Genomic DNA, 11,033 nt, shown 5'->3' on the forward strand with positions numbered 1-11,033 from the left:
ATTGATTATTGGGAACACAATAAAGGGTACAATAATACTGTACAATGTCCCTTTAATTCTAAAAATAGTTTTTTTCTATTACCCAGTAAGCTCAGTAAAAAACACTTCTACAACATTGTATGCAGCAATAGCTAGATCAGTGCAGGAGCTCATTCATTTCTGTCTGTAACTGGTAACAGCAGAAGAGATAAGATAGAAATACTGTAAAGTCTTCTCGAATGGTATGTTCCTGGACTGCCCAACAATGCAAAATTACAGTTTAAAATGTTTACATCCTTTCTTTTGTATGCAGATTTTTTGCAATGCAGTATTTAAAGGTCAATATATACTACACATCTATAATACATGAGTTTGATGTCCCTTTAAGATTGATTATGTAAATTAAAATATAAATGGAATGCCAGCGCTTGTGGGACGATTGAGTGACACTCCATAAAAGAAATGCAACTGACTTGAATAAACAAGGGAAAAGAACAAAAGACTTTTGAGCACAAAGGATGAAATGCCTCAGCTTTTCCCTTTCTTGGTATCAAAACTGTTCAAGTGTAACAGAGGCAACCTCACAATAGCTAAATAGTTGCAATCCCCAAATACAGTCCAAATAAAGTTTTAGTGCATTAGTCTGTGAATGACATTAAACACAGTCTGGCCAAATGCAGCTTCAGTGTTGCCCATTAAGGGGATAAAATACGGGTGGAATTGGATGGAAAACAATTATCCGGTAAAATTGGTAGCCATGAAGTCAGAAAAACAAGACACATGGATTACAACAGCTTTTTTTGCTCAGTCCAGGCATTTCCCAGCTAGCCTTTGAAAAGTGACAATGTCAAAGGTGTAACTCTGAAGTCACACCTAGCCCTAAAGCAACCACTTTTAGAAGTTTCAAATATGTTTTGATGAAGGGTTTAAAAAAGAAATGCAATACAATAGGTCATTTGATCCTGATCTCGGTTAACCACTAATGCCACCATCTCACTGCACAGTTTACATGACATAGAGAATTCTAGAATCAGTTAATATTATTAACCCTTTGGTTCCCAGCAAGGTTTGCTACATATTGTCATAAGGTTACTGTGGATTTTCAAATTATATTGTTTTGGGTTTTTTTGTGAAATGAGACAAAAAGCAAATGAACATGAACTATAGAAACAGTTTTCTGAACAAGATAATTATCTATCATTGTCTACATATCTACATATAGTGCATTTTCTAAATTTCTGCCACACTTGTCTTTAAACTCTGTGGCCAAAAATGAACTTTCCCTGAGTCATTCATTTTTTTTTTTTTTGCAGTTCTGTGTTTTCACTTATACTAATGAAACACACAAGTACACTGTGCCATATGGGGGGAAATGATCAAGTTTAGTTTAAACATATGTAAAGATTTGTACATTCATAAAAAATATTCTTGCTCTACTGTAAAGTATTTACTTATGTTATGACAACAGATGAAGCTAGTGTAATTCCCTTTAAAGAGATATGAAACGCAAAAATGTTATTCTGTGATCCAGACAGATCATACAAGATCCAGACAGATCATACAAGATCCAGACAGATCATACACGATCCAGACAGATCATACAAGATCCAGACAGATCATACACGATCCAGACAGATCATACACGATCCAGACAGATCATACAAGATCCAGACAGATCATACACGATCCAGACAGATCATACAAGATCCAGACAGATCATACACGATCCAGACAGATCATACAAGATCCAGACAGATCATACAAGATCCAGACAGATCATACAATTTAAAATAAGTTTCCAATTTACTTCTATTATCAAATTAGCTTAGGCTCCATGATATTCTGTGTTGAAGAGATATCTAGGTAGGCATCTGGAGCTCTACAAGGCAGGAAATTGTGCTGCCGTCTTGTGCTTTTGCAAATGGATAACAATCTTGCAAAACTGCTGCCATATAGTGCTCCATAAATGGGCAGGCTCCTGAGCCTACGCCCCTGCTTTTCAACAAAAGATAACAAGAGAACAAAGACAATTGATGATGATAATAATAGAAGTAAATTAGAATGTTGTTTAAAATTACGTGAACTATGAAAGAAACATTTTGGGTTTCATATCCTTTAAAGTGATTTTAGTGAGTTTGTTTACAAAGAGACAAAATGTAATTAATGTTGACAAGAAATTTTAGCCTCTTAAATGGACAGTAAACGTAAAATTAAATATTCATGATTCAGATATAAAATGCACTTATACAACTTTCCAATTTATTTCTATTATTTAATTTGCTATGTTCTCTTAGTATTCTTTGTTTTAAAAGCATATGTAAGTAGGCTCATGAGCAGCTATGCAATACTGGGAGCTAGATGGTGATCGGTGGCTGCATATATATATGCCTCTTGTTATTGGCTCACCCAAAGTGTTCAACTAGCTCCCCAGTAGTGCATTGCTGTTCCTTCAACAAAGGATACCAAGAATGATGCAAATGTGTTATTAGAAGTAAATTGAAAAGCTGTTTAAATTTGTATGCTCTGTCTTAATCATGAAATAAAAATTTGGCGTTTCATGTCCCTTTAAATAATTTTAAACAATGCAAGCATAACAAATACAAAATAACACTCAATGCTAAACAAAAAGTATAACATTTTAAATAAGTGTTATGATTCTGTTTCAATTATTGTAATACAATAATTACAGTAATAAAGAATGACATGGTGGGGGGTAGTTATCAAGCCGTCAACCTCAAATACGCTGCGTATTCCGCAGCGTATTTGTGGCGAGGCTGATACGCCTTAGTTATCAAAGGCTCGAGACCGGCAAAAGTAGAATTTTGTGACGTCAGCTTCGATCCGCCGGACTCAGTCCGACACAGATCGATTCTTACGTCACTCCAGATGTTCCGCACACAAGTGCGGCACATTCTCACTACTTTTGCTAGCTATCAAAAAACTAGCAGGTACGATCAGCAGTTTTACGGCCCAGCGTACCTGGTTTTCAAAGCGCCAGCCTGGAGGCGGCGGATCCCATAGGAATCAATGGGAGTCTGACCATAGCGAAAGTACAAGTTCGCTGCTGACAGACATCCCATTGATTCCTATGGGAGCTGTCTACACCTAACACCCTAACATGTACCCCGAGTCTAAACACCACTAATCTGACCCCCCCTACACCGCCGCAACTAAATAAAGTTATTACCCCCTAAACCGCCGCTCCCGGAGCCCACCGCAAGCTACTCTATACATATTAACCCCTAAACCGCCGCTCCCGGAGCCCACCGCAACTATAATAAATGTATTAACCCCTAACCCGCCGCTCCCTGAACCCGCCGCAACCTATATTAAATGTATTAACCCCTATCCTGCCCCCCCTACACCGTCGCCACCTATAATACATTTATTAACCCCTATCCTGCCCCCCCTACACCGTCGCCACCTATAATAAATTTATTAACCCCTATCCTGCCCCCCACTATGCCGCCGCCACTGTAATAAAATGATTAACCCCTAAACCTAACCCTAACCCTAACGCCCCCTAACTTAAATATTAATTAAATAAATCTAAATAAATTAACTCTTATTAACTAAATGAATCCTATTTAAAACTAAATACTTACCTTTAAAATAAACCCTAATATAGCTACAATATAAATAATAATTATATTCTAGCTATCTTAGGATTTTTTTTTATTTTACAGGTACCTTTCAATTTATTTTAACCATGTACAATAGCTATTAAATAGTTATTAACTATTTAATAGCTTACCTAGCTAAAATAAAGAGAAATGTACCTGTGAAATAAATCCTAACCTAAGTTACAATTACACCTAACACTACACTATACTTTAATAAATTATTCCTATTTAAAAATAAATACTTACCTGTAAAATAAACCCTAAGATAGCTACAATGTAATTAATAATTATATTATAGCTATCTTAGGATTTATATTTATTTTACAGGTAACTTTGTATTTATTTTAGCTAGTTAGAATAGTTATTAAATAGTTATTAACTATTTAATAACTACCTAGCTAAAAGAAATACAAAATTACCTGTAAAATAAATCCTAACTTAAGTTACAATTAAACCTAATACTACACTATCATTAAATTAACTAAATAAACTACCTACAAAGAACTACAATGAAATACAATTACATAAACTAACTAAAGTACAAAAAATAAAAAAAGCTAAGTTACAAAAAATAAAAAATTAAGTTACAAACATGTTAAAAATATTACAACAATTTTAAGCTACTTACACCTAATCTAAGCCCCCTAATAAAATAACAAACCCCCCCAAAATAAAAAAAATCCCTACCCTATTCTAAATTACATAAATTTCAAAGCTCTTTTACCTTACCAGCCCTTAAAAGGGCCATTTGTGGGGGCATGCCCCAAAAAGTTCAGCTCTTTTGCCTGTAAAAGAAAAATACAACCCCCCCCCCAACATTAAAACCCACCACCCACATACCCCTAATCTAACCCAAACCCCCCTTACAAAAACCTAACAATAATCCCCTGAAGATCATCCTACCTTGAGTCGTCTTCACTCAGCCGAGCCACCGATGGAACTGAAGAGGACATCCGGAGCGGAAGAAGTTAATCCTCCAAGCGGCGCTGAAGAAATCTTCCATCCGATGAAGTCATCATCCAGGCGGCGCTGAAGAAGTCTTCGATCCGGCCGATGTCATCTTCAAAGAGGCGCTGAAGAGGTCTTCTATCCGGGCGAAGTCATCTTCCAAGCCGGGTCTTCAATCTTCCTTCCGCCGACGCGGAACCACCTTCTTCACCGACGGACTACGACGAATGACGGCTCCTTTAAGGGACGTCATCCAAGATGGCGTCCCCTCAATTCCGATTGGCTGATAGGATTCTATCAGCCAATCGGAATTAAGGTAGGAAAATCTGATTGGCTGATGGAATCAGCCAATCAGATTCAAGTTCAATCCGATTGGCTGATCCAATCAGCCAATCAGATTGAGCTCGCATTCTATTGGCTGATCGGAACAGCCAATAGAATGCGAGCTCAATCTGATTGGCTGATTCCATCAGCCAATCAGATTTTCCTACCTTAATTCCGATTGGCTGATAGAATCCTATCAGCCAATCGGAATTGAGGGGACGCCATCTTGGATGACGTCCCTTAAAGGAGCCGTCATTCGTCGTAGTCCGTCGGTGAAGAAGGTGGTTCCGCGTCGGCGGAAGGAAGATTGAAGACCCGGCTTGGAAGATGACTTCGCCCGGATAGAAGACCTCTTCAGCGCCTCTTTGAAGATGACATCGGCCGGATCGAAGACTTCTTCAGCGCCGCCTGGATGATGACTTCATCGGATGGAAGATTTCTTCAGCGCCGCTTGGAGGATTAACTTCTTCCGCTCCGGATGTCCTCTTCAGTTCCATCGGTGGCTCGGCTGAGTGAAGACGACTCAAGGTAGGATGATCTTCAGGGGATTAGTGTTAGGTTTTTGTAAGGGGGGTTTGGGTTAGATTAGGGGTATGTGGGTGGTGGGTTTTAATGTTGGGGGGGGGGGTTGTATTTTTATTTTACAGGCAAAAGAGCTGAACTTTTTGGGGCATGCCCCCACAAATGGCCCTTTTAAGGGCTGGTAAGGTAAAAGAGCTTTGAAATTTATGTAATTTAGAATAGGGTAGGGATTTTTTTTATTTTGGGGGGGTTTGTTATTTTATTAGGGGGCTTAGATTAGGTGTAAGTAGCTTAAAATTGTAGTAATATTTTTAACATGTTTGTAACTTAATTTTTTATTTTTTGTAACTTAGCTTTTTTTATTTTTTGTACTTTAGTTAGTTTATGTAATTGTATTTCATTGTAGTTATTTGTAGTTAATTTATTTAATTAATGTAATGATAGTGTAGTATTAGGTTTAATTGTAACTTAAGCTAGGATTTATTTTACAGGTAATTTTGTATTTCTTTTAGCTAGGTAGTTATTAAATAGTTAATAACTATTTAATAACTATTCTAACTAGCTAAAATAAATACAAAGTTACCTGTAAAATAAATATAAATCCTAAGATAGCTATAATATAATTATTAATTATATTGTAGCTATCTTAGGGTTTATTTTACAGGTAAGTATTTATTTTTAAATAGGAATAATTTATTAAAGTATAGTGTAGTGTTAGGTGTAATTGTAACTTAGGTTAGGATTTATTTCACAGGTACATTTCTCTTTATTTTAGCTAGGTAAGCTATTAAATAGTTAATAACTATTTAATAGCTATTGTACATGGTTAAAATAAATTGAAAGGTACCTGTAAAATAAATATAAATCCTAAGATAGCTAGAATATAATTATTATTTATATTGTAGCTATATTAGGGTTTATTTTAAAGGTAAGTATTTAGTTTTAAATAGGATTCATTTAGTTAATAAGAGTTAATTTATTTAGATTTATTTAATTAATATTTAAGTTAGGGGGGCGTTAGGGTTAGACTTAGGTTTAGGGGTTAATCATTTTATTACAGTGGCGGCGGCGTAGTGGGGGGCAGGATAGGGGTTAATAAATTTATTATAGGTTGCGGCGGGTTCATGGAGCGGCGGTTTAGGGGTTAAACTATTTATTTAGTTGCGGAGAGGTGCGGGATCAGCAGGATAGGGGTTAATAATTTTATAATAGAGGGCGACGGTGTAGGGGGGGCAGGATAGGGGTTACTAGGTATAATGTAGGTGGCAGCGGTGTCCGGGAGCGGCGGTTTAGGGGTTAATACATTTATAAGACTTGCGGCGGGGTCTAGGAGCGGCGGTTTAGGGGTTAATACATTTATAAGACTTGCGGCGGGGTCTAGGAGCGGCGGTTTAGGGGTTAGTAACTTTATTTAGTTGCGGGGGCCTCCGGGGGCGCCGGTATAGGGGGTAGAACAGTGTAGTTTAGTGTGAGTGCTTAGTGACAGGCTAGCAATAAAGCTGGGAAAAAGCCGAAGGGCAGCGAGATCGGATGAGTGATAACTGTCACAGTCCGCTGCTCATCGCCCCGCGGCTTTTTGACAGCTTTATTTGATAACTTAGGCGAACGTATTCAAGGTCCGCGGCGGCGAAGGTAGGCGAGCTTAGGCGGACGTATTGGACCGGCGAAGCCAGAAAAGTAGACGGCTTGATAAGTAGCCCCCGGTATGTCAAATATGCAAATAGGATTACAGCTAGTAAATGCAAAACTGTGATTTATTTATTTTTGTATTATTTGTGTGCTGTTATTTCTTCCAGCAATAAATATGTTTACATGTCATTCAATAAATGCAGCACAGGTGCGTTATCTTATGAAAGGGACTATTTCCCACCTTCCATTAGCAAATACACAAGCCAGTAATTTTATACAAACTGATAGAGCTTTTCATGAAAGGTACACAGGCAAAATAATAAGACTTAACATGGGAAATTCAATGCCAATATAATGTGTCAGTATACAAGAGTGCATGAATTCAAGTGGAAATTCTCATTACAAATATTTATTAACCCTTTAACTGCCAGTGAGGGATACATGTCTACATACTGTGCTACAGTCTTCTCAGGCAGACAGAGGGTTAAACCAAACTCTTTATTATAAATGGTACATAAGATGTAAAGATATGCAACTCTATATAATGGTTTATCTTAATTGCTTAAGGTATTGCTTGCAAAGTTGCTTTTCAGGTTTCAGAACATAATACTGATAACTTAACTGTTCCTGGGAAAGCAAGCTGCAAATAACCTTAAGTTGGCAACATTAAAGGGATATTGACATTTTATGATATGCATATTATATATCAAAAATGATATACTGCTTTGTGAACTTGCATTGTTTTGCACCCCAGGGAAAAACCTCTTGAGTATGTCTATCTTATCTCGTGTTCTGTCCAATTAAGGACATATGTATATATGCTCTTTTACTGCTCAAACAATCACTGTGAAGCAAATGGCAGATATGATTCTGGACCATGCAGGAGGCATTCAAGCAAAAAAAAAAAAAAAAAAAATCAGAGGTAAAATAACAGTAAACTATTATCAAGTTTGTTTGTTTTCGTTACTGTTTTTGTTAAAGGCACAGTAAAGTCAAAATTAAACTTTCATGATTCAGACAGAACATGCTATTTTAAACAAATTTCCAATTTACTTATGTTATCAGATTTGCTTTGTTCTCTTGGTATCATTTATTGCAGAGTAAAACTAGGTAGGCTCATAAGAGTGTGCACGTGTCTTTAGTACTCAATGGAAGCAGTGTTTTGCAACATTGTATAACAAAGCTACAAATAATGTTGCAAAACACTGCTGCCATAGAGTACTAAAGTCACGTGCACACTCCTGAGCTCTTATGAACCTACCTAGATTTACTCTTCAATAAAAAGTTACCAAGAGAACAAAGCAAACATCATAACAGAAGTAAATTGGAAAGTTGTTTAAAATTGCATGCTCTATTTGAATCATAAAAGTTTAATTTTGACTTGACTGTCCCTTTAAGTGCTAGATAACCACCTGCACTAATAGCAGCATGCCCCTGTGTCTCTGGTATTCAAGTGAAGGTCTAGCATGTGCAGTTACTATTATCTTCAGTAGAGAAGGTAGTGCATTTATGAAAGCTGTTGACAAGTGCCAGTAAGTAGTTCTTAGACCCACTAATCCTTAAGTAAAATCCTGCAGCCCAAATCTAATCTGGGTATGAAAAAACCTTGTCTGGGAACATAAATCTGATCCAGGATAGCAATGACTCATTTGTGGAAGCTTGAGTCAGAACCCTGGGTCTGATCCAGGTATGCCGTACCAGTGTTCTCCACAGAACATTTTGCCAGCTGGGTGGCAATATGAAGTAGCTGAGTGGCAGTAGTGTAATACTTTGCTTGAATTATATCACTTTTTTGCTTAAAGGGACAGTGAAGTCCAAAATAAACTTTCGTGATTCAAATAGAGAGTGTAATTTCAAACAGCTTTCCAATTTACTTTTATCACCAATTTTGCTTTGTTCTCTTAGTATTCTTAGTTGAAAGCTAAACCTGGGAGGTTCATATGCTAATTTCTTAGATCTTGAATGCTGCCTCTAAGATGAATGCATTTTGACCACTAGAGGGCATTAGTTCATGTGTTTCATATAGATAACAATGAGCTCATGCACGTGAATTTACAGAGGAGTGAACACTGGTTGGCTAAAATGCAAGTCTGTCAAAAGAACTGAAATAAGGGGGCAGTTTGCAGAGGCTTAGATACAAGATAATCACAGAGGTAATAGTGTCTTATTATAACAGTGTTGGTTATGCAAAACTGGGGAATGGGTAATTAAGGGATTTATTTATCTTTAAAAACAACAAAAATTCTGGTGTTGACTGTCCCTTTACTATTGGTTTAAATTTTAGCTAGGTAGTCATTTAAATGAGCCAGGTGGTGTGCCCATTAATTAGGTCCTGGGGAGAACACTGTCATACACTGATGATGGGAAAACTAAGCCTTGTGGAGAGAATATTTTAATTCAGAAGAGAATATATTTTAGCCTGGGGAGCATGAGTCAGATAATATCTGATACTGCAGAGACAGACTCCAATCTCCAGAAGCCTCAGTTTGATCCAAGAATACAAGAGGATGATCCAAGTAACAGTCAGGGAAATCTGGTGCAGTTCCAGTGTCATCTCTATATAACCTCAGAGATACCCAAACACCAATAATAAATAATACAGCTGGGGACAAAATGATTTGAAATTTAGGAGCCAGCCAGAAATTTGAGAAGCCAACTATAAACTTTTTTTTAGGCATCAGAGAAGGATGTTTGTATATTACAGATATGAAGAAGCCAGTAGGAATTTAAAAAGCTGGACTCCCTGGTTCCCAGGATGTGTCAGGCTCTGAAATATTATTAACTACACTCTATATACATCACATGCATTTCTGCACTTTAAAACACACATGGTGAAGTGAATTTGGGAAACCCTGGGGTTTCCCAGATAATTTGGTGGAAACAGTGAAATACACTGGGTAAAGAAATGGTGGGACATCATATTTTAGATAAACTACTAGGAATAACACCCCATGATAGAAGCAATATTTGTTTCAGGAATAGGAATAAACACATAAATATTTACCATTACATTTTGTAATGCAGATACTGTGTTGCACATATATTTTAGTATTCAGTTAGATATTTCCATACTGTATAGATAATGTCCTTTATCTAGAAAGGATTTATTCCCTAAGGTAAATTGTGAAAAATGTTGTTCATACACAGTGCTAGAATTGCTGTGCTTCTATTCATATTTTAGTTTATTAATGGATTTTTAGGGTTTTTGAATAAAAGGAAAACAGTGGCATCACACTTATATCAACTGCTGGGTTTAATATACTGCCCTAAAAGCATTGGCCCCAGTATTTTATGATTGCACACAGTATAGGGCACATACAGAATACACAGCTGCCAGTATCATGAGTGAAGCTTAGCTTTTATATTACACATGGATATATTTTCTACTAGTTAGATACACACTCTGCAAGTCTGCTCAGTAAAGACAAATACTTAACTTACCAGAAGCTCCCACCGAGAGTCTTTAGCAGCAACTTCTGAAATCTCATGCAGAGCTGTCAGCAGGGAGGGAGCAGTATCATAACTCCTCACATAACTTGTTGCAGGCAAACAAAACTAACTTGTATCTGCTTTTTTGTATCTTCACAAGTCAAAAGCTTTTCCCTGATTCCCCATAAGAAACCTCAGGATGCCTTTCCCCATATATCTAAGTTGCTGTGGGACTCATGCCCCTGGCTGCTGGGTACAGGTGCCTGACTCTAAGCCCTATCTGCTGGGGTCTGACAACTTCTGTGCACTGCAACTCAGTAACTCACAGGGAAACTCCTGCTCTCCCCAGCAGTCACGTGACATCCCCCCCACCTACAGACTACTGGCCCAGAACAAACAGCTTCAGTGAAAAATCAGAATTCTGTCCCTGGAAGGGATTGTTCTTAGCTCATGGACTCATAGGTTGATGATTGGCTGGCTTTTTGTTTTACAAACCATACCCTTTTTCTTTACAAGCATTTAGGTCTTGCTGTAAAGAAAAGTTTCAAACTTTGTACTGCAGCTATAAATTCATGTGTG

At 37.3% G+C, this 11,033-nt stretch overlaps 1 protein-coding gene across 1 annotated transcript in view; it reads right to left on the reverse strand.

Annotated features, from left to right (window-relative positions):
* Positions 1–10,761, reverse strand: part of PRSS23 (serine protease 23) — a 38,151-nt gene extending 27,390 nt beyond the window's left edge. Inside the window, exon 1 of the mRNA XM_053708638.1 lies at positions 10,467–10,761. The gene's annotated coding sequence lies outside the window, so the exon portion shown is untranslated. The remainder of the gene's footprint in view (positions 1–10,466) is intronic.
* Between the last annotated feature and the right edge of the window lie 272 nt (positions 10,762–11,033).

This window comes from Bombina bombina, chromosome 3 (assembly GCF_027579735.1).
Source record: "Bombina bombina isolate aBomBom1 chromosome 3, aBomBom1.pri, whole genome shotgun sequence".
Lineage (NCBI taxonomy): Eukaryota > Metazoa > Chordata > Amphibia > Anura > Bombinatoridae > Bombina > Bombina bombina.